The sequence below is a fragment of the Lolium perenne genome, chromosome 2, assembly GCF_019359855.2.
Source record: "Lolium perenne isolate Kyuss_39 chromosome 2, Kyuss_2.0, whole genome shotgun sequence".
NCBI classification, from domain to species: domain Eukaryota; kingdom Viridiplantae; phylum Streptophyta; class Magnoliopsida; order Poales; family Poaceae; genus Lolium; species Lolium perenne.
Genome location: NC_067245.2, coordinates 300,105,147 through 300,129,513, shown reverse-complemented (window position 1 = coordinate 300,129,513; position 24,367 = coordinate 300,105,147). Strand labels below are relative to the sequence as shown.

The 24,367-nt window shown below is 41.0% G+C and overlaps 1 pseudogene; it reads left to right on the top strand.

The window, feature by feature from the left end:
• Positions 1 to 13,514: 13,514 nt before the first annotated feature.
• LOC127329404 (BTB/POZ and MATH domain-containing protein 2-like) lies at positions 13,515 to 14,737 on the top strand (annotated as a pseudogene).
• The last annotated feature ends 9,630 nt before the right edge of the window (positions 14,738 to 24,367 follow it).

Sequence of the window (24,367 nt, the reverse complement as noted above, 5' to 3'; positions counted from 1 at the left end):
CGCAGCGAGGAGGCGGTGGGGAGCGATCTCAGCGGCGAGTAAATCAGCGCCGAGGAGGTGTTCCGCCGCCGTGTCGGAGAGAAGTTCGTGAGCATCTACTACTACCGCCGCGCCTCCGTGCACTTCCGTGTCGCGGTAATTATCTCCTCCTCCCCTGCAGCACTCTACCCGCGATTTGGTAGTAGTTGGTGTCTACCCGCGGCGAGGTGGCGCGGAACTCTAGGTTGAGGTCGACCGCGCCGAGGTGAGGTCGACCGCTGCGAGGTGGCGCGGAGAGGTTGGGGGTGCTCGCCTCCCCGTTGATTTTTGCCGAGTATGTGGCTGTTGTTGACGACCAGCGTGATGAAATCGCTCCCCACCGCCTCCGAATAAGTCGTAGTTGAGGTCGCAGTTGCGTCTCTGGGAGGTTGAGGTCAGGCGAGAGGGGTCGAGGGAGTTTTGAGGTTTTTGTGGATAAGTTGATGTCGTAGTTGCTTTTTGTATTTTTGTTATTGCTAATCTAGGTATGTTTGTTGCCTGTAGTGGTAGGAAACTTGCTTATGCTCTGGTAGAAAGAACTCTAGGTTGAGGTCGAGCGCGCCGAGGTGAAGTCGACCGATGCGAGGTGGCGCGGAGAGGTTGGGGGTGCTCGCCTCCCCGTTGATTTTTGCCGAGTATGTGGCTGTTTGTTGACGACCAGCGTGATGAAATCGCTCCCCACCGCCTCCGAATCAGTTGTAGTTGAGGTCGCAGTTGCGTCTCTGGGAGGTTGAGGTCAGGCGAGAGGGGTCGAGGGAGTTTTGAGGTTTTTTGTGGATAAGTTGATGTCGTAGTTGCTTTTTGTATTTTTGTTATTGCTAATCCAGGTGTGTTTGTTGCCTGTAGTGGTAGGAAACTTGCTTATGCTTTGGTAGAAAACTTGCTTATGCAGTTATGCAGTTTGCAGTGGTAGAAAAATTGCTTATGCACTTGGTTTTTTGTTCCATTTTTGTTTGTTGCTAATCCAGATCTGTTTGTTGACTGTAGTGGTAGAAACTTGCTACAATAGTTTGAGATGATTATCTACAGGTTCATATTTTTGTTTTGGTTGACTATGTTGATACAATAGTTGCTTGTCACACCTAGGCAGGTTCATAGTTTGAGATGATTAGGTGGATTTAACTTTTTTGAGCCAGCATTTTGATTTTCATACTTTTTCTGTTGCTCTGGGTTGAAGACCACCATCTAGGTTGTTTATTCATATTGAAAACACGAGGCTATGTCTTCCTAGGTTGAAGTCTAAAACCAATCACGCCTTTATGAATTTTTTTTAGTTTTGATTCAGTTTGTGTATTGAAAATAAAGGCTAGAACCTATACTTGAGTTTTCTTATAGACTGAATGAAGAGTTGTATTGATTTTTATAATTTTGTACTTTTGTTTGTTGCTCAACTAGAAATGTTTTTGTTGCCTGTACTGCTATGTTTTTTTTGTTGCATGTAGTGAAATGTTTGTTGCTCTAGTGCTATGTTTTGTTGCCTCTAGTGCTATTAAAGTTGATATGCAGAATGAATCTTTTTTTGTTTTGCATAGTTTGCTTTTATTTGGGTTGTTATTGCTCAACTTTGCTATGTTTGTTGCCTGTAGTGCTAGTAAATTTTCTATGTAGATTCAGTTCTTCCTCTTGTAAATTTCATGTTGATAAGGTTACCTACTTATCATTTGTTTTAACAAATAGGTGTGCTAAAATGGTAGGAACTGATCCGCCTGAAGTAGCTGGGTCTTCTTCAGGTCACCAGCAAGTTCAGGTTAGTTTTCCTTTTAATCTCTTGTTTTTTGCTTTTCTGCAATTGTATTCAATTAAATGGTTGGGTCCTTTTTTCTCCTACAAACTTTTATATGTGTTTATATGTGTGTTGACTCCCCAATGCAGCCTACCAGTCATATTGCAATGAAATGTATACTGCAGCCTGTCGAGGGCATCCTCCAAAAAGGAAGAAGAACAAGGTGGTACCACAAAAGACTGGGGATGCTGGAGTTCAGAAGGAGACAGCAACAAAACAGAAAGAAAAGGAAGTTAAGAAAAAAAGGATAGCGCAGATGTAAGTTATTGTACTCACAATGCATCATTTCTTACACAGAGCATTTTTGTATAATTGTCTGTTCTGGGTAGGTTCTTTTGTAACATGCAGTAAATTTAAGAGTTGATGGGACTTTTAGGAGTAACTTTTTTCTTTTTCTATTTTTTGTGCAACTTGGCTATGCAGGAAATAAGAAACATGGCATCACCATCCCGTTTCTTTGCTCTAAATGGTGAACTTAATGCTGATCAAAGGATTGCCATACTAAAGATGGACTTAGGTGGTCTTCTCAACATCGGTGCATGCACTATGCCCATTGATCTCAGCCAATGGGTCATGAAGTGTTACAATCATGAGAAATCAGAGTTAGTGATACCCAACAGGGTGAAGATACCAGTTGATGCTGAAAGTGTTTCAAGAGTTTGGGGGCTACCGAATTCTGGGCTGAAAGTTTGTTACGAGATGAAGACGGACATCATCAAAGCAATCAATGAGGAGTACGGTTTTCCTGGAACGAATGCTCCTGAAAAGACTGCATGGTGTAAGATGATAAAAGATATGGAAGGTGCTGCTGACGACCGATTTCTCCGAGCTTGGGCTATTGTTGCTTTTGATTGCTTCCTTGCGCCTACTACCGGCCTTAAAGTTAGCCCACGCTGCTACCCTGCTGTAAATGATATCAAGCTTCTTCCTCGAACAAATATATGCCAGTTTGTTGCTGATCAGATTAGGGTTGCTTTCAGCGCCTTGGAAGATAAGAAGTCTGTCTGTTGCTGCGTATTTCATTTGGTGGTAAGTGTATTTTTTTCCTATGATGAACACAATACAGAGAATAGCATCTATGAGGAAAATTATTGTTTACATTCAAACATTTTAGTTGCTAGTTTTTGAGATATGACCAGCCTGTGTGTTAATTCATGTTTTCCACTGTATTAATCTCTGCAGTTGCTTTTTGGTACATACTTTTTGCACATGTACTGCTGTTAGTTGCCTTGTTCAAGTCATAAATTGCCTCCCAACTATGTATTGCATAATCCACCAAGAGCTCTTTTTGGTTTTTATCAATGAATTTGCTGCCTTCAATCCATATTTAGTTGCTTAGAAATACAGTTTTTTAAGTTGCCTCACATGAAGTTTTTTGCTTTTTTCTATCTATGATGTTTTTGTGAGCCAACAAGATTTTTCAGGTAATTCAATTCTGTTTTGTGAGCCAACAAGATTTTCAAAGATTGCATATGTGTTTTGTTGCCTATATTAGTTGTGAAGTTGCATGAATAGGAGCTGTAGTTGCCTATATTGGTTACAAAGTTGCTATTCATTCTATCTTAACACCAGAAGAACAAACATGTCTAAAAATAATTAGTAGTTGCACATATTGATTATGAATTTTGCATGAAAATAGCTACTGTTTTTTGCCTTGAATTTTGCAGTCACTTTATAACCTCATGAAAATAGCTACTGTTTTTTGTTCTCCAATGCTTCCTTTGCCCCCTCACACATCCCTTTTTTTGATGAGCAGATGCTGTATCTTGATTCACTAGAAGTTGATGAGGTTATAAGTGACTGCAATCCTCGTGTTGATGCCTAGGACAACTCATTAATTAGCAAGGTGAAGAAGAAGGATAGGATTAGCCCTGGAGTTTTCGGCAAATTACAAGTATGCATTAGACCATAAACTTCTTTTAGTTTTGCTAAGATAACTTTTTCATTTCTTAGAAAGTTCACGGTCTTCTTTTTTTATTGCCCTTACACTGATACATTTTTTCCAATTTTTTTTTATGAATTTAAAAAACCAGCTGAAGGAGAAATACAGGGACACTCAACAGGGTGGTCTTTTTGGAGGATTGCTAAAGGCTGAACAGTTTACTGCCTCTAATCTGCCATGAGACTACGACCAAAGTGTGAGCACCTAAAACAATACTTATTTCTTAGTTATAGCATAGTTTTTATATCATTCTTTTTTCCACAGCTTATAACTGTTAAGAATTTGTTTCCTGATTTCAATTGTTACAGAAGAAAAGAAAAATTGGTGCGTTGCTTTATGGTCTGTGCTCTGAATTTGAAGAGTCGATGGCGAAGTTTGTCCAGGGGATTGGCAATCTTGAGCAACGTACTGCTGCTGGAAGCACTACCCGTGCCAATGTAGTACCGAAGGAAAAACCACAGAGGCCAAGGAAGAGGCACAGATTTAGGTCACGAAGAAGAGGCAGCACTTCAAGATGATAGTGATGACTCCGCAAATTCTGATGACGATGAAGCTGACAACCTGGTATTGAATGATGATGATAGCGACGATGACAGAAGGCAAGTAATTATCAAAACTCAAATGCAAAACATGAAACATTATAACAGGCAACTTCATGATCATTTAGATGCAATTTTAATTACTATTACAGGCAACTAAAAGTATAAAGCAGGCAAGTTCATTACCATCTGCAGCAATTAATTTACCAATAAAAGCAACTAGAACTGCATTTATCTGCAACTTTCCCAAATTTCATGACCACTGCAATTATATTGTCTGCAAGTAAATTAATAAACACAGGCAACTTCATGACCATTTTCCAGCTATTTTAATAGCCATTACATGCAACTACAACTGTTCAAACTGCAACTTTTCCAAAATAAATAATCTATGCATAGTTATTTGATTCCCCTTTTTCGTGTTAACAGGGAAGAAGATACCGAGGATGACAGTGAGAATGATAACAACGATGACAACCGAGCCGACGCTGAGGATGATGGGGAACAACGTGATGACGCTGATGAGGAGGAGGTTGAAGGGAATGGGGACGATGACGAAGAGGAAGAGAAAGAGGAAGAGGAACAGGGAGATGATGATGAATTTGATGGTAAAGGAGGTGATGACGGAGATGATGACAGTGATGGTGATGGAGGCAACAATGCTGCAACTGGCTTTCAGGGAGGACAAAACGACGATATGTATGATGACGAAGCTAGTGACGATTCTTTGACCACTGCGCAGTACTATCTTAATACCAGGAGTAAAAGGGGCAGTACATGTACAGGTGACAAGAGGAAAAAGAAGGATGATGCCGATGTTTTGCCAACAGCAACAATGGAGGATGCATCAGTGCCTGACTAGTGCAGATTTGAGAAAAAGAGTAAGCTTGCAGACATCCCTCCAACGGAAAAACATGTTGTTCTTGAGGAAAGGTCAGATAATATCAAAGAAAATGTGTCCAAAGAACATTCAACCCCCAATGCTGCACATGAGGATGGATTGGCTTTCATCAATGCTATGCAAGGTAGCCCGGGGGCATACATGGAGTTTCTTGGTCGAACTCCTAGTCACAGGACAGAAGATGTGCAACATGATGAGCCCACATTGGGTAAACATGCAAGTGCCATGAAAAACATCAACAAACGGAAACCAATAGACATCCAGCTAGGCAATGATGCACGTGCACCACAACATTCAACTACCATACTGGAGGCAACTACAGCTACACCACAGTCAGCTACTGAAGCTGTTCATGCAGCTTTGCAGGGAAAACATTCAAATGCCGGACGGAAGGCAACATCAGTCACAGTTGCTGCAACTTCCAGTAGCATACATGCAACTAATGCTGGAACTGAGGCAACTACAGCTAGGCCAGAGACAACTGCAAATCCAAGAGCCTTTCAAAGATCTTTGTCAGTCCAGCTGCATCATCCACCACAGCAGGCAACTCCTACCACCATGCAGGGGAACACACTGAGATGCCGCGCAACTCATGCTGCCAGGGAGGCAACAATACCTGGACCTGTTTGTACCTCACCAACTGATCATGCAACATAAGTGTTGCAAACAAGGCAACTACCAGTTCATTTGCAGCAACAAGCCCTTTGGAACATGCAACTCCAGCCCTACAGGTGCCAGTTGTGCCCGGCAATAGGGTGCAGTTTAGTCCTCCTACACGTCAAACATGCCCACCGCCATCTCCACACACAGCTCCTCGAGGGTCTTTGTCGTAGGATGAGGTATACAGTTTGATCAACAAGAGCATCGCGTCACCGGACATGCCCCAGCATATGCAGCGCAACAAATCTGCTGAAACAAAGTGGAAGGAACAAAGCAATTATAAGATGAAACTCCCGAGGACCAGGTCTGGAAGTGAGCTTCTGGAAGGGTATTGCAACGCGCCAACATTCAACCTTGGCCCGGAATTCGATTTGACTGAAAATCAAAATGCTGCAACATGTGCACCCGCAGATGAAGAGTATGATGCTTTGGAAGGAATTGATCCTGCAGAGATTGAGAGGGTTTGTATTGCTGCCGAGCAAGCACGTAGACCTGTGCACGAGCAACAAAGAACTGAACAGAATTCAATATCTCCAAACAGCTTTCAAACACCTATGAAAGAAGCAGAGAATGTTGCAACTGAATCAATATCGGGTGGTACAGGAAGCTCAACAGTTCCTCATCAATTCCAGAGGAGGATAATCAAGCTTCCACCGTGCAAAAAATCTCCATTTGTCAATGTTGATAGCACCAAACAGTTCCAGTGCACAGCTGAAGTGAACAAACTGTATGCTATGATAATCCAGTATGCAGGAAGAAGCACTAGGCAACAGAATTCAGATGACAAAAGGTTTCTCCTACCTACAACATGCACTAGTTTTCTTCCATGAATCAATGATGCATGCTTAGTTGCAAAGACTTTTTTATTGCAACTTATCTAATTTGGGGTTGTCTTTCTCCCTTCAATTTCTTACAGCCCTCATATTGTGGACTTTGGTGGATACCATATTACGGCCAAGGAACTCGCAAACTCAATGAAGCCAGGTGGTTGGCTACATAGTGCAGTTATGGAAGTGGGAATTCAGGCAATCACAAAGAACATGACACCATCATCTAACAAGGTCATCATGCCACTGAGGATAGGAGTAAGTACAAGTCATGTACAGTAGGCAAAACTTTTTTTTGTGTTGGACATGAAAATGCTGATTACTATTTTGTTTTTTTTTTGTTTCATTTGCAAAGACTTGGTTGCAGAACCTCGACTTTAACCGCCATGAAATGAAGGAGCTGTTCAGTTATGAAAGACGATTAGATAAGAAAGACATGGTATAACTTCCTTTCTTTTCTCTGGATTTTTTTTTTAAATTTTTTATTGTTTGCATTTATATGGTTGGTGCTAACCATGCAATTCATGCTAAAAACATGCCATTCTGTACTTCAGAAGCAACTTTTTTTACATAAAAAGTAATTTCAATCCCATTCCAGGCAACACTCTACTGTTTAAGAAGCAACTACTTTAGTGACTCCAGCATTATTTATCACCAACAAAAACATTTACAGGCAACATTCTTTCTTTTGTATAGCAAATACTTCCAAACAATAAGTAATTTCAAACCATACCCATCCAACATCCTTATTACTACTATGTGTAATTTAGAACCAATTCAAGGCAAATACAGTAGCTATTTTCATGCAAATTCATAATCAATATGTGCAACTACTAATTATTTTTAGACATGTTTGTACTTCTGGTGTTAAGATAGAATGAGTAGCAACTTTGTAACCAATATAGGCAACTACAGCTCCTATTCATGCAACTTCACAACTAATACAGGCAACAAAACACATGTCTTTTCATGAATAACTTTTTTTTACTAAATTTTTGCACTATTTTTTTTAAGCTCTGACCAAACAGTAATCATATATGCCAAACTACCAGGTCATGATACCTGTCTGCGAACCACTAAACAAGAAGACAAAAAATGAACCTCTTGTTAACCACTATTGGTTGTTAACTGTGAACATGAGGGACAAGAGGTATCAAGTGCTCGATTCATGGAGGACATTCAATGACAAAGCTCTAAGGGAAACTTACAAGAAGATCCGCACTACTCTATCCATTCTATGGGAGGAGAACTACAACAAGTCTAAAATCAAAATAGATGATTTCATGTTGCAAGAAATAGCAGTGCCAAAGCAAACCAATAAATAAGCAATACCACTTGTTTTATAAACTCTTTTTTTATGCTTTCTTTTCCACTTTGTTTAAACACATTCCATGGTCTTTACTCACTGCCTTTTCATTTCCTTGTTCTTCCTTTCTGTCGCGTCTTATGGTGTTGCAGCCATGATTGTGGGGTTTGCACGCTCATGAATGCGGACGGCTGGGGAGGGAGATTACCACCAGAATATAAAGCCGAGGATATCCCAAAAATAAGGAAGTTGCTGACGCACAATTGGGTTGCTTCAGAAGATAACAAAGGAAACTGGAGGCAAATTCTAAACAATTGAAGAACAAGTATGCAGACATCAATTCCTTTTTTTTTGGTTTCTACTTTTATAAATGTTATCAGTGCATCATTTTTCTACTTACATGTTATAATTCATATCCTACTTCAGTTTTTCATACTCGCCAGTACATGTCTGATATCAATGTTCTCATAGTTGCTTCATTGTCATCGCAATTTGCTTGCACTAGTACTGCATTTTGCATCATTTTAACCTAAAAGTTGCCACAACACACAACAGCAAAGAAATTTGTCATATTTCAGAGTTGCACACTAGACTACAATAAGGGAGGCAAGACTTTTCTTTGATTTTTCAATAAGTGCTTTCTAATGTAGACAACTAAAAGAGAAAAAAAAAAGCTCGCGGAGAACTACAAAGGACTTGTGTTTCTGCAGTACTACAGGAACCTCTGCTTGCAAGTTGCAGAATTATGCTCGAACAAACCACAAGTGTGGCACTGAACTTTTTTCTTTGGATGCAACTCAAGAGCTGAAACTGTACGGTGCTCCTTAGTCCTCCCTTTAGTCGTTGTTTTTGCTGGGTCCCTAGGTTTCGTAGGCTGATCAGGTGCACTAGTGGACGGGACTGCTGAGACAGGCTTCTTCTTCTTGAGCGACTTGTTCAAGTGAGATATCTCTGTTGCTGCAGCTCTCAAATGTTTGTTAACAATGGCAGTAGCTGCATCTGTTCTACTAGCAATACAGGCAAGTTTTGTGAATCCCATATTAAGGTTCGCGTGCCGCAATTGCACTTGTGATTCTGGAGGCATAACATCTGGCTGTTCAAAGAATCGTCTGCTGGCACATAACCACTCAAAGCACCTTGAGTCCACCTTTTTAGGATATACCTATCTGGTATCTCATCAACACCAAGGTGGGTGAAGATCTTTAAGATGTGGCAACAAAGTATACCATCCCTGTCCATCTTGGAGCACTCACAGTAGTACATCCCTTCTTCCTTATTAGCTGTTACCAGGTAGGTCCTAGTACCATATTTTGCGCACCATCCCCTGTTTGGCTCAAGCTTGTAAAAGTTGCAACCAAATGGTAACACATTGTACCTCCCAATCAGCTCAAACTCGTTCCGGAACCTCAAATATATGTCTCTGCAGTAAACTTTGAAAGCATGTTCCTCAACAGGGAATGGTGACCATGGACGAAGTTCCAAACAATCCGTCCTGTAATCATTACCCCCTTCTTTCACAAGTACATGAGTCTGCAACTTCTCATACTGTTTTACAAAGTGTAGTATAGACTTTTTTGGGTTCGTATAGCGTTTGAGAATGGCATTAAAGCCCTCACTTCGTTGCGTGGACTGCAGGAATGGGAAGAATCTGTGCTTGAAGTAGCATGGTACCCACTTAGCACGATTAGCATAGAGAGTCGTAAAGTAAGAATTTGCACCACCAACAACTGGCCACTTGCCTACAAACAGAGCCCATTTTGCCTCAAACTCCTCTGGTGAAAAGCTGAAATCGATGCAATCATTGAAATCTTCAGCTAAACCAGGGTTCCTGCCCAGTGTAGGGCCACATTTCAACTGTGCGTTCTGCATTATGTGCCAGCGACAATTACGGTGAACAGAAGATGGGAACAATCTGCCAATCGAGACCGCCATAGCACCATCTTGGTCTGTGATAATATTGTCCGGGGCAAGACCATTCATGGCAATAAGGAAACTCTCAAACAACCAATCATAGCTTTGTGCCAATTCTTGCTTAACAAATCCACAACCCAGCATGATGGACTGCCCATGTTTATTTATCCCAATGAATGGTGCAAAAGTCATACTGTACTTATTTGTCAAGTAAGTTGCATCAAAGGAGACACAGTCATGGTAAGCCTCTGCATATGCCTTCCGGGCAGCTCCATCAACCCAGAAAATGTTTTCTACCCTGTCTTCGTCGTCCAATTTTAACCGGAAATAAAAGTCTGGATCCTTTTCTTCTTTAAGCTCTACAAAGTAGCTCACAACTTTAGCCAGATCCCCATCTTTTGTTTCTTCTCTAGTCAGAGTTGCACAGTAGTTGGTGATTGTTTTGGTTGTGTATGGCACAAGCAACTCTGAACCATAAAATTCTGACATGATTTCCATCATTTTCCTTGTTATTGAAAATAAAGTAGGAATGGGTAGTTAGTTTGCATTATAGTCCACAACTATTGCCTCACATTTTCGAGCATTACTTTCCAAACTATTTTTTACATGCATTTTTTACAATGACAACTTGCACAACATATCCTGGAATTTGACAAATAAACCAGGCAACTACCTAAACAATCCATGAAATCATAAAACCATTCCAGGCTAGTACCAAATCAAGTGTCTGCAAGTAAATTAATAGAACATGCAACTTCATGACCATTCACAGCAAATTATTAACCATTACATGCAACTAGTTATTATTTTCATGCAACTTTACAAATACTACTGTCACATTCTTTTTTACTTTTCCAAATGATTCTTACCAGCTGAATTTTTTTTACACATGCAACATACAAATTTTAGCAGTATCAAAACTGAAAAACTTACCAGCTGTCAAATTTGTATTGTGAAGATTCTTCACAAATTCCTTTTCCTCCTTTGGCATGCCTTGGTGTGACCTTAGATATTTTGTGAGAGATGGTTTGTGGATAAGTGGATGGTTATGCTCAGGCACAAAGTGGATAACCTCCCATCTTCCATCAATTAACTTCACAACCATCTGGGCCTTGCAAAACGTGTGCACAATATTTTCTCTTTTACGCTTCTTGGGCGCCTTTTCTTTTCGCCCTTGAGCAGCAAGATCAGCCACAACGGAAGCAAGCTCTGCATTTTCAATATCAGCCTCATCTTCAGACTCAGAATCAGGAATTGGCCCAACATCAACCTGCAACTCAGCCCCACCATCATCTTTCCTTGGTCTCCTGAATTTGTTGCAAGTGAACTGCTGTTTCTGTTTCTCTCCGGTGATTGTAGACCTCCTGTTACTATTTACTTTCACAGAGAAACCTTTCCTTGCAGCATGTGCATTGTAGTGCTCCTTAGCACCCTCCAACGTATCATAGCGCATGCCAACATGGGGGTCATTTGGCTGGGACGAAGCCTCATCCTCATTTCCATCTTGTGCAATTGAAGTAGTGTCTGTAGGAGCAACAAAAGGACCTGTGTATGTATTTGTTGCAGCAGGTTCTACATTAACAACCGGGGCGTGAGTGTTCACAGGTGGCTGTGGTGACTCGTCAATTGCCTCATCCAACAGTTGTGTAAAATAATTGGGAGGTAAGATAACAGGTTCCTCATTAATATCAAAAGGAACCTCATTTAGATCAAGGAAATCCACTCCATGAGTACCAGGGACCTAGAACAAATGACCCATTAGCAATTACAACAAACACAAAATGTAACTCAAGCAAAATAGTTATCGAAAACATGCAACTAACATGGGCATGGAAGCAACTAACATACACAAACAAAGCAACTAACAACCACAAACAAAGCAACTAACATGCACAAACATGTAGCAAAAACCAGGTGGGTTTTTTAGGGAAGATGATGATGATGACAGTGAGTACTTTTTTGTTGCTTCCACATAATACTAATTTTTATGTTTCATGCCTTACTACTTATGTATTGCATCTGCAATATTACTTCTTATAACTACATTTTTGACTTGGAGCTAACACCTTGTTCTATATACGCATAGGCATTGTTGATAAAGAAGATATAAAGTGCAACAGGAATTGCAAAGGACAACATCATGACTTCCTCAACATCGATTGCTACTTACCTAAAACAAAGTACACTTTTATTTGCTAGGTGCACGATCTAGTTTGCAGATATGTGGATTTGTACATAGCATGGAGTTCTTCTAGATGACAAGACCACTGTTGAATATGTGTTCCCTTTTCTGTTGATGGATCCTTACTTCTATTTTCTACTATGTGCCGTAGTGCAGTCATGCAAATTACTTGTTGCCTGGAAACATTTACTTGTTGCTTCTATTAAGCATTGAATTTGCCTGCATGGTTTACAAAGTTACCTGCTTCTACTTTGTGTCATCCTACATTACTTTGTTGCCTAGGGAACATTTTTTGTTGCTTCTCTTATGCATGAAAGTTGCATGCATAGGCTAAAAAGTTACTTACTCTAATATTTTCACCTTATTTTTACAAGTTGCCCGGGAAACATTACTTGTTGCTTGTACTATTCAAGGAATTTGCATGCATGGGTAACAAAAGTTGCTTCCTTTTGCTTTGTTCATCCTAGAATTATTACCAGCTTTGCAGTTCCTCATAGTACTTGCTTCAAATTGGTACCAGTTGCATATTCTGCCCAGTTTTTTAGCCTATTACTACATGGGCACATAGTATGCAGGGCTAACAAGAATAAAAGTTGCCTGATTGTTTCCAATCTAGATGGGAAACTTCAATCTAGATGCAGGAGCAAATCCTACTCATGTATAGGCAAGAAAGTTCACAGATACTAGCAGGTATGTCCCATAGCTTCTCTTTGATGAAAAAAGAAGGCTATCAGGAGAGGAATATGAGGATCTATAGGCAATTTTTGAAGGTTTCTGTTCAGTTTTTGTTACCTGATCTGAAGATCCCACTGGAAATCTTCCTGTTCTGGAGATGCTTGGTTCTTGGTTCGTAGACATGGAGAGCTGGGAGGTTGACGAAGGGATTTGGGAGCTTGACGAAGGGAGCTGGGAAGGTGACGAAGGGAGATGGGGAGCTGGAGGCAGACGAACGGAGCTCCAGGTTGACGAAGAGCTGGGAGCTCGAGCTGGTAGGTTTTGGTTCTGTTATGACAGATCTGGGCGTTATATGGGATCTGGGATCTGAGGGGAGCTGCTAGGTTTGGGCGGGGATTGGAGGGAGGATCTCCCGCGCTGTTTTTTCGGGATCTGGTGCGTGCCAGAAACAGCCAACCGGCACCCAGGTGGTGGACCAGGTGGCTTACCTTTTTCAGCCAAAGCCGACAGGTACTTTCCTTTTTGGGCCGGCCGCTCGGTTTGACTATTGGGCATGCGGCCGCCCGCTAGACGCGCCCTTACTTTTGAGTCCTACAGTTATATATTGTCGTAGGTCTTAAAGAGTCGATGCATTACTTCATATATATATATATATTAACGTCCTTAATTAGGTCTCAATCTTAAATAAGAGGCCTATGCTACGACGCACGCGTGCAAATTCTGACCGATTAACACGTTTGTTCTCCTACGAACGTACCTAGACGGCCGCCATGGGTGACAGCAGCTGGACCTCACCGGAGATCACGTCGAGATGCATCACGGAGCACGTGACCGCGACTTTCGATTACAAGGTGAGCAACTACCTGGAGCTCAAGGGCATGGGCGTCGGCAAGTTCGTTACCTCGCCCGTCTTCAGAGTCGGCGGCTACGATTGGGAGATCGTGTTCTACCCGGACGGGAGCAACACGGACAATCACCACGATCAAGCCTCATGCTACTTGTCCTATCTCGGCCAAGCCAAGGGTGTGAGCGCCAAGTTCACGCTCAGCTTGGTGAGGACGGATGGCCAGGAACACGTAGTCAAGGACACAGCTACTGCAGCTTGGACGACTGCGTGTTTAATCCGAGTCCGGGGTCAAACACTTGGGGCCATGCCCCGTTCGCGGACAGGTCAGAGCTGAAATCGATGTCGCGCGTCGGCGACGGCTGCTTCATGATCCGGTGCGTCCTCACCGTCAGAAAGGAATCTCCGCCGCTGGAGCTTCCCGTCCACCTCGAGCGTATGCTCGGGGACGGGAGAGGAGCGGACGTCACGTTCAGCGTGGGCGGCGAGGAGTTCTGCGCGCACAGGTCCCTTCTGGCCGCGCGATCGCCAATCTTTGCAGCGCAGTTATTTGGTCCGATGGCAGAGAAGGATATGCGGCACGTAGAGGTCATGGACATGGAGCCTACCATCTTCGAGATGATGCTTCACTACATCTACACGGACTCGATGCCGCCGCGCAGCGACGACGATGGAGGGGGCTACAACGCTCCGGTGATGCAGCATTTGCTGGTGGCGGCGGATAGGTATGCCATTGATAGGCTGAAGCACATGTGCGAGGAAGAACTGTGCAAGAGGATGGATGCCGAGACCGTCACCAACACACTAGCGTTGGCAGACCAGCACCAGTGCGAACGGCTCAAGAAGGCATGCGTAGCGTTTATGGCGTCCGCGAAAGTGATGACTGCTGTCGTAGAGACCCACGGGTTCAAGAAGCACCTCAAGACATGTTCCCGTCCACTGAGTTTGGAGGGGATCCCCAATGAGAAAAGGCAACCATCGATCCGAAGGAAGTACTTGCTTCGTTCCCGTCCACTTAGCGTGGAGGGGATCCCCCAAGGAGGCAAGGAGAAAAGGCAACCATCGATCCAGAGGAAGTACTTACTTCGTTCCCGTCCACTGAGTTTGAAGAGGAAGTACTTTCTCCGTTCCTTGAAACAGGACATATAAATGTTGTTAAAATCAACATGAAGTTTCATCATCAATCAAGATTTTAGATAAAACCTAGTATTAATTTGTACACTTCAAAGTCAATATATAAGATAAATCATCAAATATATTTTTATATTATATCAATATCGTATTATAGCTGCTGATAGCTTATATTCTGTATATACTTGGTCAAACTTTACATTTTTGACATCATAGAAAAATTATACTCGTATGATGTTTTCAGGAACCGAAGTGGAACCAGAGTACAGTACAGTAGCAATGATCAAGTAAAAAATCAGAAGGGATATTTATGAATCAGTATCAAAGTTTTCTCGTTATGGATAATATATATTTGAAAGCATTTGTCTTTTAATTGTATGATTTTGTGTGATCTCTATTTTTCTCTCTTTCTTTCTTTTCACTATTTCGAGCGCCTATGGTTTCATTCATCTGGTTATGTTTTTTTTTCTTCAGAAATAGGGTTACCCATGCCTACATGGTTAATTCACCTGTAGTAGTTACTAGTCATTGTCCGTGTTTCAAAAAAATAATAATCCTAGTCATTATATGTGTTTTTATTGGGTGGAGCTGCAACGTTTGGCATAAGTTAGGCTCCAGTGTGGGTTATGGATTACTTTTTGGGAGGAGTTCATGGGAGGCGTTGGTATCAACTTATACGACTGTCTTGGCCTTTGGAGAGAAATATGTACAACTAGTTAGGAAAGCGCGGCTTGTGCACACGTGCATCACAACAACATAGTACCCTTCTTGACCCATAAATTATGGGTGGAGAGGTAGATGTGATCTAAAAACCAACAACACGATGGCGGTGGTGGCTATGGTGGAGATTCCAGCGGGCAGGGCTTCGCCTACCCATGTGAGAGGAGGAAGGAGGGAGGGGGAGACTAGCTAGGGTTTGATGTGCCGACCCCCTTCCATGTCCACAGTTTATATAGGGGAAGGGGAGAAGCGCTAGGGTAACCTCGATCCCATCTAAAGACGGCGGCCAAGGGAGGGACTTGCCTCCCAAGTTTTACCCCCATGAAAATAGGATTTTGGCTTTATCCTCTTGGTGGGCCGCATGCATGGGCCCATGGTGGCTGGGCACCTAGCCAAAGTAGGCCTTGTGCTCTACCCATATAACCCATGTGGTTCCTCCAGAATAGATGGGCCCTATTGTGGGACCCCCCTAGAACCTTCTAGAAGATTCATGGTACAATACTGGAAAATCCGGAACTTTTTTGGAACCCTAAAATCAACTTCACTTATATGAATTGTATTCTCCGAACCATTATGAATTAAGCTCCTTACGATGTACTAATTCCCATTTGAGACACCGAACAATCTTCAGACCCACCATAATTAATATCATGTTTACACCCTAGCGTTATCGAGGATTAAGTGTGTGATCCAACGGGTTTGAGAATTTATGGGCATGATCTAGACACCTCTGTGATCAATAATCAATAGCAGGTCCTGGATGGTCATAATGATCCCCCACATCCAACGAAGATCTCTATCGGTTGAACCATGAATATAAGGATTCAAACAATCCCATATTCCATTTCCTTTGTCTCGAGATATTTTACTTGCCCGAGATTCGATCGTCGATTCGCCGGTATCACCATACCTAGTTCAATCTTGTTCCTAGCAAGTAATCTTTACTCGTACCGTAATATAACATTCTCTATGACCAACTCCTTAGTCACATACTTGCAAATGATATATAATGTGTGTTACCTGAGTGGGCCTTGAGAATATCTCTGCGTCACATGGATGGACAAATTCAAGTGTTGATACATTCAACCGAATAAGTACTTTCTGAGATACCCAAAGCCACCTTTATAATCACCCAATTACGAAGAGACGTTTCATAGCCTCATAGTATTATTCAAGTGCTAGAGAGTGACATAATCTTATGGTCTAAGGATAGGTGCATTTGACAGTCGAAAGCTACAACAATTCAAACATTAATACAATCTTATTGGTTTACTTAGTTATGTCCCATCCATCTTGTCATTCTCCTCATGACATGACCCCATTGTTAATTGACACCATATTTCTATGGTCAGGAAACCTTAGCCATCATTAACCAACAACCTAGTCTAGTAGAGACTTACTAGGGGTGCGGTATTGTATACAAATCACACATGTATTAATGTTTCTGCTTAATACAATTATAAATTAAATTATAAACACTTATCATGAACAATGCAATATGATAATTACTTCATTCTTATTGCCTCTAGAGCATATCTCCAACAGGATTGTGTTGGCCCCGTTTACGTGCTAGAGTTGATCTATGTTGTCGTGTCTAGTGTCCACTTTGATCTATTTCGTCATAAGTTGTAAGGGTTCTACTAATATCTATGTAATGTGCGTGTTGCCCAATATATTACGCCTATGTTTGTGCAATCTTTTTTATTTTATTCGTCCAATTATATTAATGTTTGTGAAAAATGCATTTTGTTTGTCCCAACTATTTATATTTGTGCAAAAAATCACATTTTGTTTGCCCCAGTATTTTATTTGCATAAATCTGCATTTTATTTGTCCCATAGGATGTGTTGTTATATTAGTTCTAAAAAAAGAAAACTATTAATCATGACGATGTCTTAATCACTTGTGCATCAAAAAGCAAAAAAGAAACAACTTTCAAAAAACCATGATGCCTAAGAGTACTTCGTATTGGATTAAACCATAGGCACCATTTGAGTGAAAGAACACCAGGTACTATTTGGATGTGAAATTAGAAAAACGAAGAAACCTATAAATAAATTATGTAATTGAGATGGGGTGTAAAGTGATGTGTTTAAATTGTACGCGGCCATCGGGTGTGCAAATTTTCTTTTAGCCGAAGCTACGTACACAGGTGCACCAACTCAAGTGGGATTGGTTTCTCTTTGGGCCTGTTTTATTCCCACACACATCGTCACGCCACAGCGCAACACAACTATTTTTTTACTTAACCCTGAACTATGCCATACACTCCGTGTTAACTGAAGAACTAAAAGTGTACTCGACCGAGAGGAGAAATACTTGGGCGAATCGCTGCTGCCTTTACTATTCATTAGGGAAATCCAGAGAGCAAATAATACATGGCATTAAGCTTACATGGCGTGGTGCAGAAACACGCTAACTGAAACAATAATTACAACTTCTAACCACAGATGTAAACAAGTAAATTAATTTATGATCCATGGAATTACGCTTACATGGCATGGAGCACATACATGCTAACTGAAACACTAATGACAACTTCTAACGGATGATCATCAGCAAGTAAACAAATCCTAGGTCAATTATACAAAAATAAAATCCCGTAACCATCATATATGCATGCTTCTTCGAATCGATCATCTGCCTTAGTGCTTGTTCAATTTCTTCAACTCTCCCGCCAGTTCCGCACCCCCCACTGTTGGAGTGACTTTGTGGGAGCCCAAAAAATTCTCCACAATCGATGACAGATTGAGCTCCCGGGTTGTCCCCCTTCAAATAAATTAGGCCCTCCACTTGAAGCCTCTCAATGTATTCACCCATCTACTCAAAATGCATGGAAACATGAACCCTAAATCCCAAGTCCAAGACAAAAACAAGAAATAATGAGAAATCGGAGCAAAAGGCTGAGAAAAACTTAGATCTAACCTTCCCCACATGTGGCCCGCTCTCGCATTTCACAAATTCTGCCGTTCTCCTCCTTCGTAGGGACCAACCACTTCAGGGCACGTTGCGTGCATAGTCAGGGCATCTGGTCATCGACACCAAGCCATACTTCGACCATGAGGGGCAGGAGGATGAAGGGGAGCTCAACATCTCTCGCCAGCCGGTGTTCCGTGCTTCGTCGCCGGTGAAGAAGTAGAAGAATAATGGGTGGGGGGAAGGGGAGGCAATGGGGGTGACGAGGCATTTGAGCGGGGATGGCTCGTGCTCTTGTCTTTTACTAAATCCGAGTTGGATAAGTTCTGGATCCCACTCTTAGGAGGATAAGTTGTGGGTCCCTCTCAGCTCACATAACCGAAATTTCTAATGATATCTCCTGCGCTTAAGGCCCGTGGCGTGTAAGAAGTTATAGAACCCTAATATCTGTTTCATGTTTATTTTGTTGTCCTTTGATACGTCTCCAACGTACCTATAATTTATGATGTTCCATGCTTGTTTTATGACAATAATTACATGTTTTGCTTGTACTTTATAATGTTTTTATGCATTTTTCGGAACTAACCTATTAACAAGATGCCACAGTGCCAGTTCCTGTTTTCTGCTATTTTTGGTTCCAGAAAGGCTGTTCGGGCAATATTCTCAGAATTCGACGAAACGAAGACCAAACATCATAATTCACCGAGACGGACCAGGACACCGAAGGGGAGTCAGAGGGGAGGCCTGGGGCCCCCACACCATAGGGCCGCGCGGGCAGGCCTCTGGCCGCGCCGGCCTATGGGGAGGGCGCCCTGGTGCCCCTCCTGCGCCGCCTCTTCGCCTATAAGACCCCTTTCGACCTAAAAACGCGATACCTTTTGACGAAACTCCAGAAAGACTCCAGGGGCGCCGCCGCCATCGCGAAACTCCAATTCGGGGGACAGAAGTCTCTATTCCGGCACCCTACCGGGACGGGGAAGTGCCCCCGGAAGCCATCTCCATCGACGCCACCGCCTCCATCATGCTCCGTGAGTAGTTCCCCCATGGACTACGGGTTCTAGCTGTAGCTAGTTGGTATCATCTCTCCCATGTACTTCAATGCAATGATCTCATGAGCTGCCTTACATGATTGAGATTCATCTGATGTAATCGGTGTTGTGTTTGTTGGGATCCGATGGATTGTTACATTATGATTAGTCTATCTATAAAGTTTGTGAAGTTATTGTTGCTGCAATCTTGTTGTGTTTAATGCTTGTCACTAGGGCCCGAGTGGCATGATCTTAGATTTAAGCTCTATACTTATTGCTTAGATTGTATCTACAAGTTGTATGCACATGTCTATGTCCGGAACCAAAGGCCCCAAAGTGACAGAAATTAGGACAACTGGAGGGGAAGGCTTAGATATGAGGATCACATGTTTTCACGGAGTGTTAATGCTTTGCTCCGGTGCTCTATTAAAAGGAGTGCCTTAATTTCCAGTAGATTCCCTAGAGGCCCGGCTGCCACCGGCTGGTAGGACAAAAGATGTTGTACAAGTTTCTCATTGCGAGCACGTATGACTATATATGGGAAACATGCCTACATGATTAATGATCTTGATGTTCTGTCTTAATGCTATTTCAATCATATCAATTGCCCAACTGTAATTTGTTCACCCAACACTTGTTATTGGAGAGTTACCACTAGTGTAGATAGCTGGGAACCCCGGTCCATCTCTCATCATTATATACTCGTTCTACATGACATTGGAAGTAGTATCAACTATTTTCTGGTGCCATTGCTCTCATATTACTGCTACTGCTGCTGTGTTACTGTTATTACTGCTCTCATATTACTGCTGCTTTCACATCACCCCTGTTACTAGTGCTTTTCCAGGTGCAGCTGAATTGACAACTCAGTTGTTAAGGCTTATAAGTATTCTTTACCTCCCCTTGTGTCGAATCAATAAATTTGGGTTTTACTTCCCTCGAAGACTGTTGCGATCCCCTATACTTGTGGGTTATCAAGACTATTTTCTGGCGCCGTTGCCGGGGAGGCATAGCTCTACTCATAAGTTCACCTGGGGAGTACACTCTATCTCTCTCTCTCTCTGTTTTTATTTTATTTTGTTATGCTTAGTTTACTTTTGTCTAGTTTATTTGTGCTTAGTTTATTTCTGTCTAGTATTACTTTGCTTAGTTTACTTTTGTCTAGTTTGTTTTTGTTTTGTTTTATTTTCCTTATATACCCGAAAATCCATAAAAATTTGAAAAACCGAAAAATTAAAAACTGTTGCTATGGGAGAACCTACAACCTACTTGGAGCTTATAGAATATTATAATAATTATAGAGAATCAAGAGCGGGAAAAGTGATGAGTGCTGTGATAGAAAAATTGAATACAATTGCTAAAATCTTGCTGAAACGCCATGATATAAACTGTTGCTCTCAACAGGACACTAAACATCTTAAATTTCAATGTGGCTTTAGTGAGGAATTTTTAATTAAGAACTATAATCGGAATAACTATATTCATTTTGGGTTTGAAGAGGTAGAACAATTTGTCATATTTATGGGAGCCTCTGAGATAGAATCCTTCATGGTTAAAAATTATGAAACTTGTGTTGTTTGTAAGGACCTTAAAGATTATGTCTCTTCTATCCTTAATTTTTGCATAGAAAGTTACAGTGATAATCCTTATATCATTGATTATAAAGAGAGACTCATTAATGCACAAGAATGCACTCACAATTTGCAGGGACCAGTGGAAGAAGAAATTGATGAACCTGAAAGCTCATTGGATGAAAAAGAGGAGGAAATTGATGAACCTGAAAGCTCATTGGATGAAAAAGAAGAGGAGAGTGATGAACAAAAGGAGGAAGAATGGATTAGCTACCCATGCCGACCTTCTAATGAGAGTAACTCTTTATCTCTTACACTATTTGATTGTCCTCCATGCTTACCGAAAGAGGATAAATGTTATGTTCCTGTGGATTCTCTTGAAATATTCCCTATGAGTAAAACTTGTGAAAATGATTATGCTACTGTTATTTATGATAATCCATGCTATTTTGATAAATTTTATGATAATGCTTTGTTTGTGCCTGATGTCGAAATGCATGGTACTAAAGAGTTTTGCTTAGCAAATGTTTATGATAAAGCTCTAGATGATGGTCCTATGTTACTTGATAATATTAATTGTACTAATAATGAAAATGGGATTGGAGAGTTTTTGACTTTATCTATGAGTCCCATATCTCTTGAGATTGATCGATCATCTTGTTATATTATTGATAAAAGTGTGTTTGAAAGTTTTAATCGCACTATTTTTGAGCTTGATAAAAATTATGTGTTTATGGATCATGAAAAGCATGCTATATGTGATAGTTATATTATTGAGTTTGTTCATGAAGCTACTGAAAATTATTATGAGAGAGGAAAATATAGTTGTAGAAATTTTCATGGTACTAAAACACCTCTCTATATGCTTAAAATTTTGAAGTTACTCTTGTTTTATCTTCTTATGCTTATCACTTTGTTCTTCATGAATTTATTTGTGTACAAGATTCCTATGCATAGGAAGTGGGTTAGACTTAAATGTGTTTTGAATTTACTTTTTGATGCTCTCTTTTGCTTCAACTCTTATTTCTTGCGAGTGCATCATTAAAACTGCTGAGCCCATCTTAATGGCTATAAAGAAAGAACTTCTTGGGAGATAACCCATGTGTTTATTTTGCTACTGTTTTGTTGTGTCTTGGAAGTTTTTACTATTGTAGCAACCTCTCCTTATCTTTATTTTATTGCAATGTTGTGCCAAGTGAAGCCTCTAATCGAAGGTTGATACTAGATTTGGATTTCTGCGCAGAAACAGATTTCTATCTGTCACGAATCTGGGCTGTTTTCTCTGTAGGTAACTCAGAAAATTATGCCAATTTACGCGCGTGTTCCTCAGATATGTACGCAACTTTCATTAGTTTTGAGTTTTCTGATTTGAGCAACGTAAGTACCTCTTTAAAATTCGTCTTTACTGGCTGTTCTGTTTTGGCAGATTCTGTCTCTGTTTTTTGCATTGTCTCTTGCGGACTTTAAGCAAGACTTTCTAGACGTGGAGAGCTGTAGCTAATGTTTTATTGAGTACTTGCAATGTGTCACTACAGGGCTAAAGTGGATTAAAGTTTTTTGAGTACTAACCCCTCTAATGAAGTTTATGAGAAGTTTGGTGTGAAGGAAGTTTTCAAGGGTCAAGAGAGGAGGATGATATATGATCAAGAAGAGTGAAAAGCCTAAGCTTGGGGATGCCCCCGTGGTTCATCCCTGCATATTTCAAGAAGACTCAAGCGTCTAAGCTTGGGGATGCCCAAGGCACCCCCTTCTTCATCAACTTATCAGGTTTCTTCTATTGAAACTATATTTTTATTCGGTCACATCATATGTGCTTTACTTGGAGCGTCTGTGTGTTTATTTTCGTTTTGTTTGTGTTTGAATAAATTCGGATCCTAGCAATCCTTGTGTGGGAGAGAGACACGCTCCGCTTTTTCATATGAACACTGTTGTTCTTAGCTTTATTTTAATGTTCATGGCGGAGTTGAAAACTGCTGCATTTATCGATATTTGGTTGGAAACAGAAAATGCCTCATAATGTCTTGAATAATTTGATACTTGGCAATTGTTTTGAGCTCTCATAGATCATGATTAAGCTCTTGCATCATGTAGTTTAAACCTATTAGTGGATAAATACCGTAGAGCTTGTTGAAATTGGTTTGCATGATTGGTCTCTCTAAGGTCTAGATATTTTCTGGTAAAAGTGTTTGAGCAACAAGGAAGACAGTGTAGAGTATTATAATGCTTGCAATATGTTCTTATGTAAGTTTTGCTGTACCGGTTCATACTTGTGTTTGCTTCAAACAACCTTGCTAGCCAAAGCCTTGTACTGAGAGGAAATGCTTCTCGTGCATCCAAAACCTTGAGCCAAAACCTATGCCATTTGTGTCCACCATATGTACCTACTATGTGGTATTTCCTGCCATTCCAAGTAAATACTTCATGTGCTACCTTTAAACCTTCAAAATGCTTCTCAATTTGTGTTAATGTTTTATAGCTCATGAGGAAATATGTGGTGTTTATCTTTTGATCTTGTCTTTTACTTCGGACAGACTTTCACCAATGGACTAGTGGCTTCATCCGCTTATCCAATAATTTTGCAAAAAGAGCTGGCGCGGGGTTCCCAGCCCCCAATTAATCAACTTTCATTAATAATTCTCTTCACATGTTTTGCTCTGATTCATCAGTAAGCAACTTAATTTTGCAAATAGACACTCCTCCATGGTATGTGATTGTTGGAAGGCACCCGAGGATTCGGTTAGCCATGGCTTGAGAAAGCAAAGGTTGGGAGGAGTGTCATCTAAAAAAAAATAAAAACTAAACTAAAGTACATGTGTAAACAAAAGAGAAGAGGGATGATCTACCTTGCTGGTAGAGATAACGTCCTTCATGGGAGCCGCTCTTGAAAGTCTGGTTGATGAGGTAGTTAGAGTGCCCACTAACATTCGTTGACAACAACAAACACCTCTCAAAATTTTACTTTTATGATCTCTATATGATTTCAAAACTTAAAAAGCTCTAGCACATGATTTAATCCCTGCTTCCCTCAGCGAAGGGCCATTCTTTTACTTTATGTTGAGTCAGTTTACCTACTTCCTTCCATCTTAGAAGCAAACACTTGTGTCAACTGTACATTGATTCTTACATACTTGCATATTTGCATTCATCATATTACTTTATGTTGACAATTATCCATAAGATATGCATGTTGAAAGTTGAAAGCAACTGCTGAAACTTAAATCTTCCTCTGTGTTGCTTCAATGCCTTTACTTTGAATTTATTGCTTTATGAGTTAACTCTTATGCAAGACTTTTGATGCTTGTCTTGAAAGTACTCTTCATGAAAAGTTTTGCTATATGTTATCTATTTGTTAGCAACTATAGATCATTGCCTTGAGTCACTTCATTCATCTCATATGCTTTATAATAGGATGA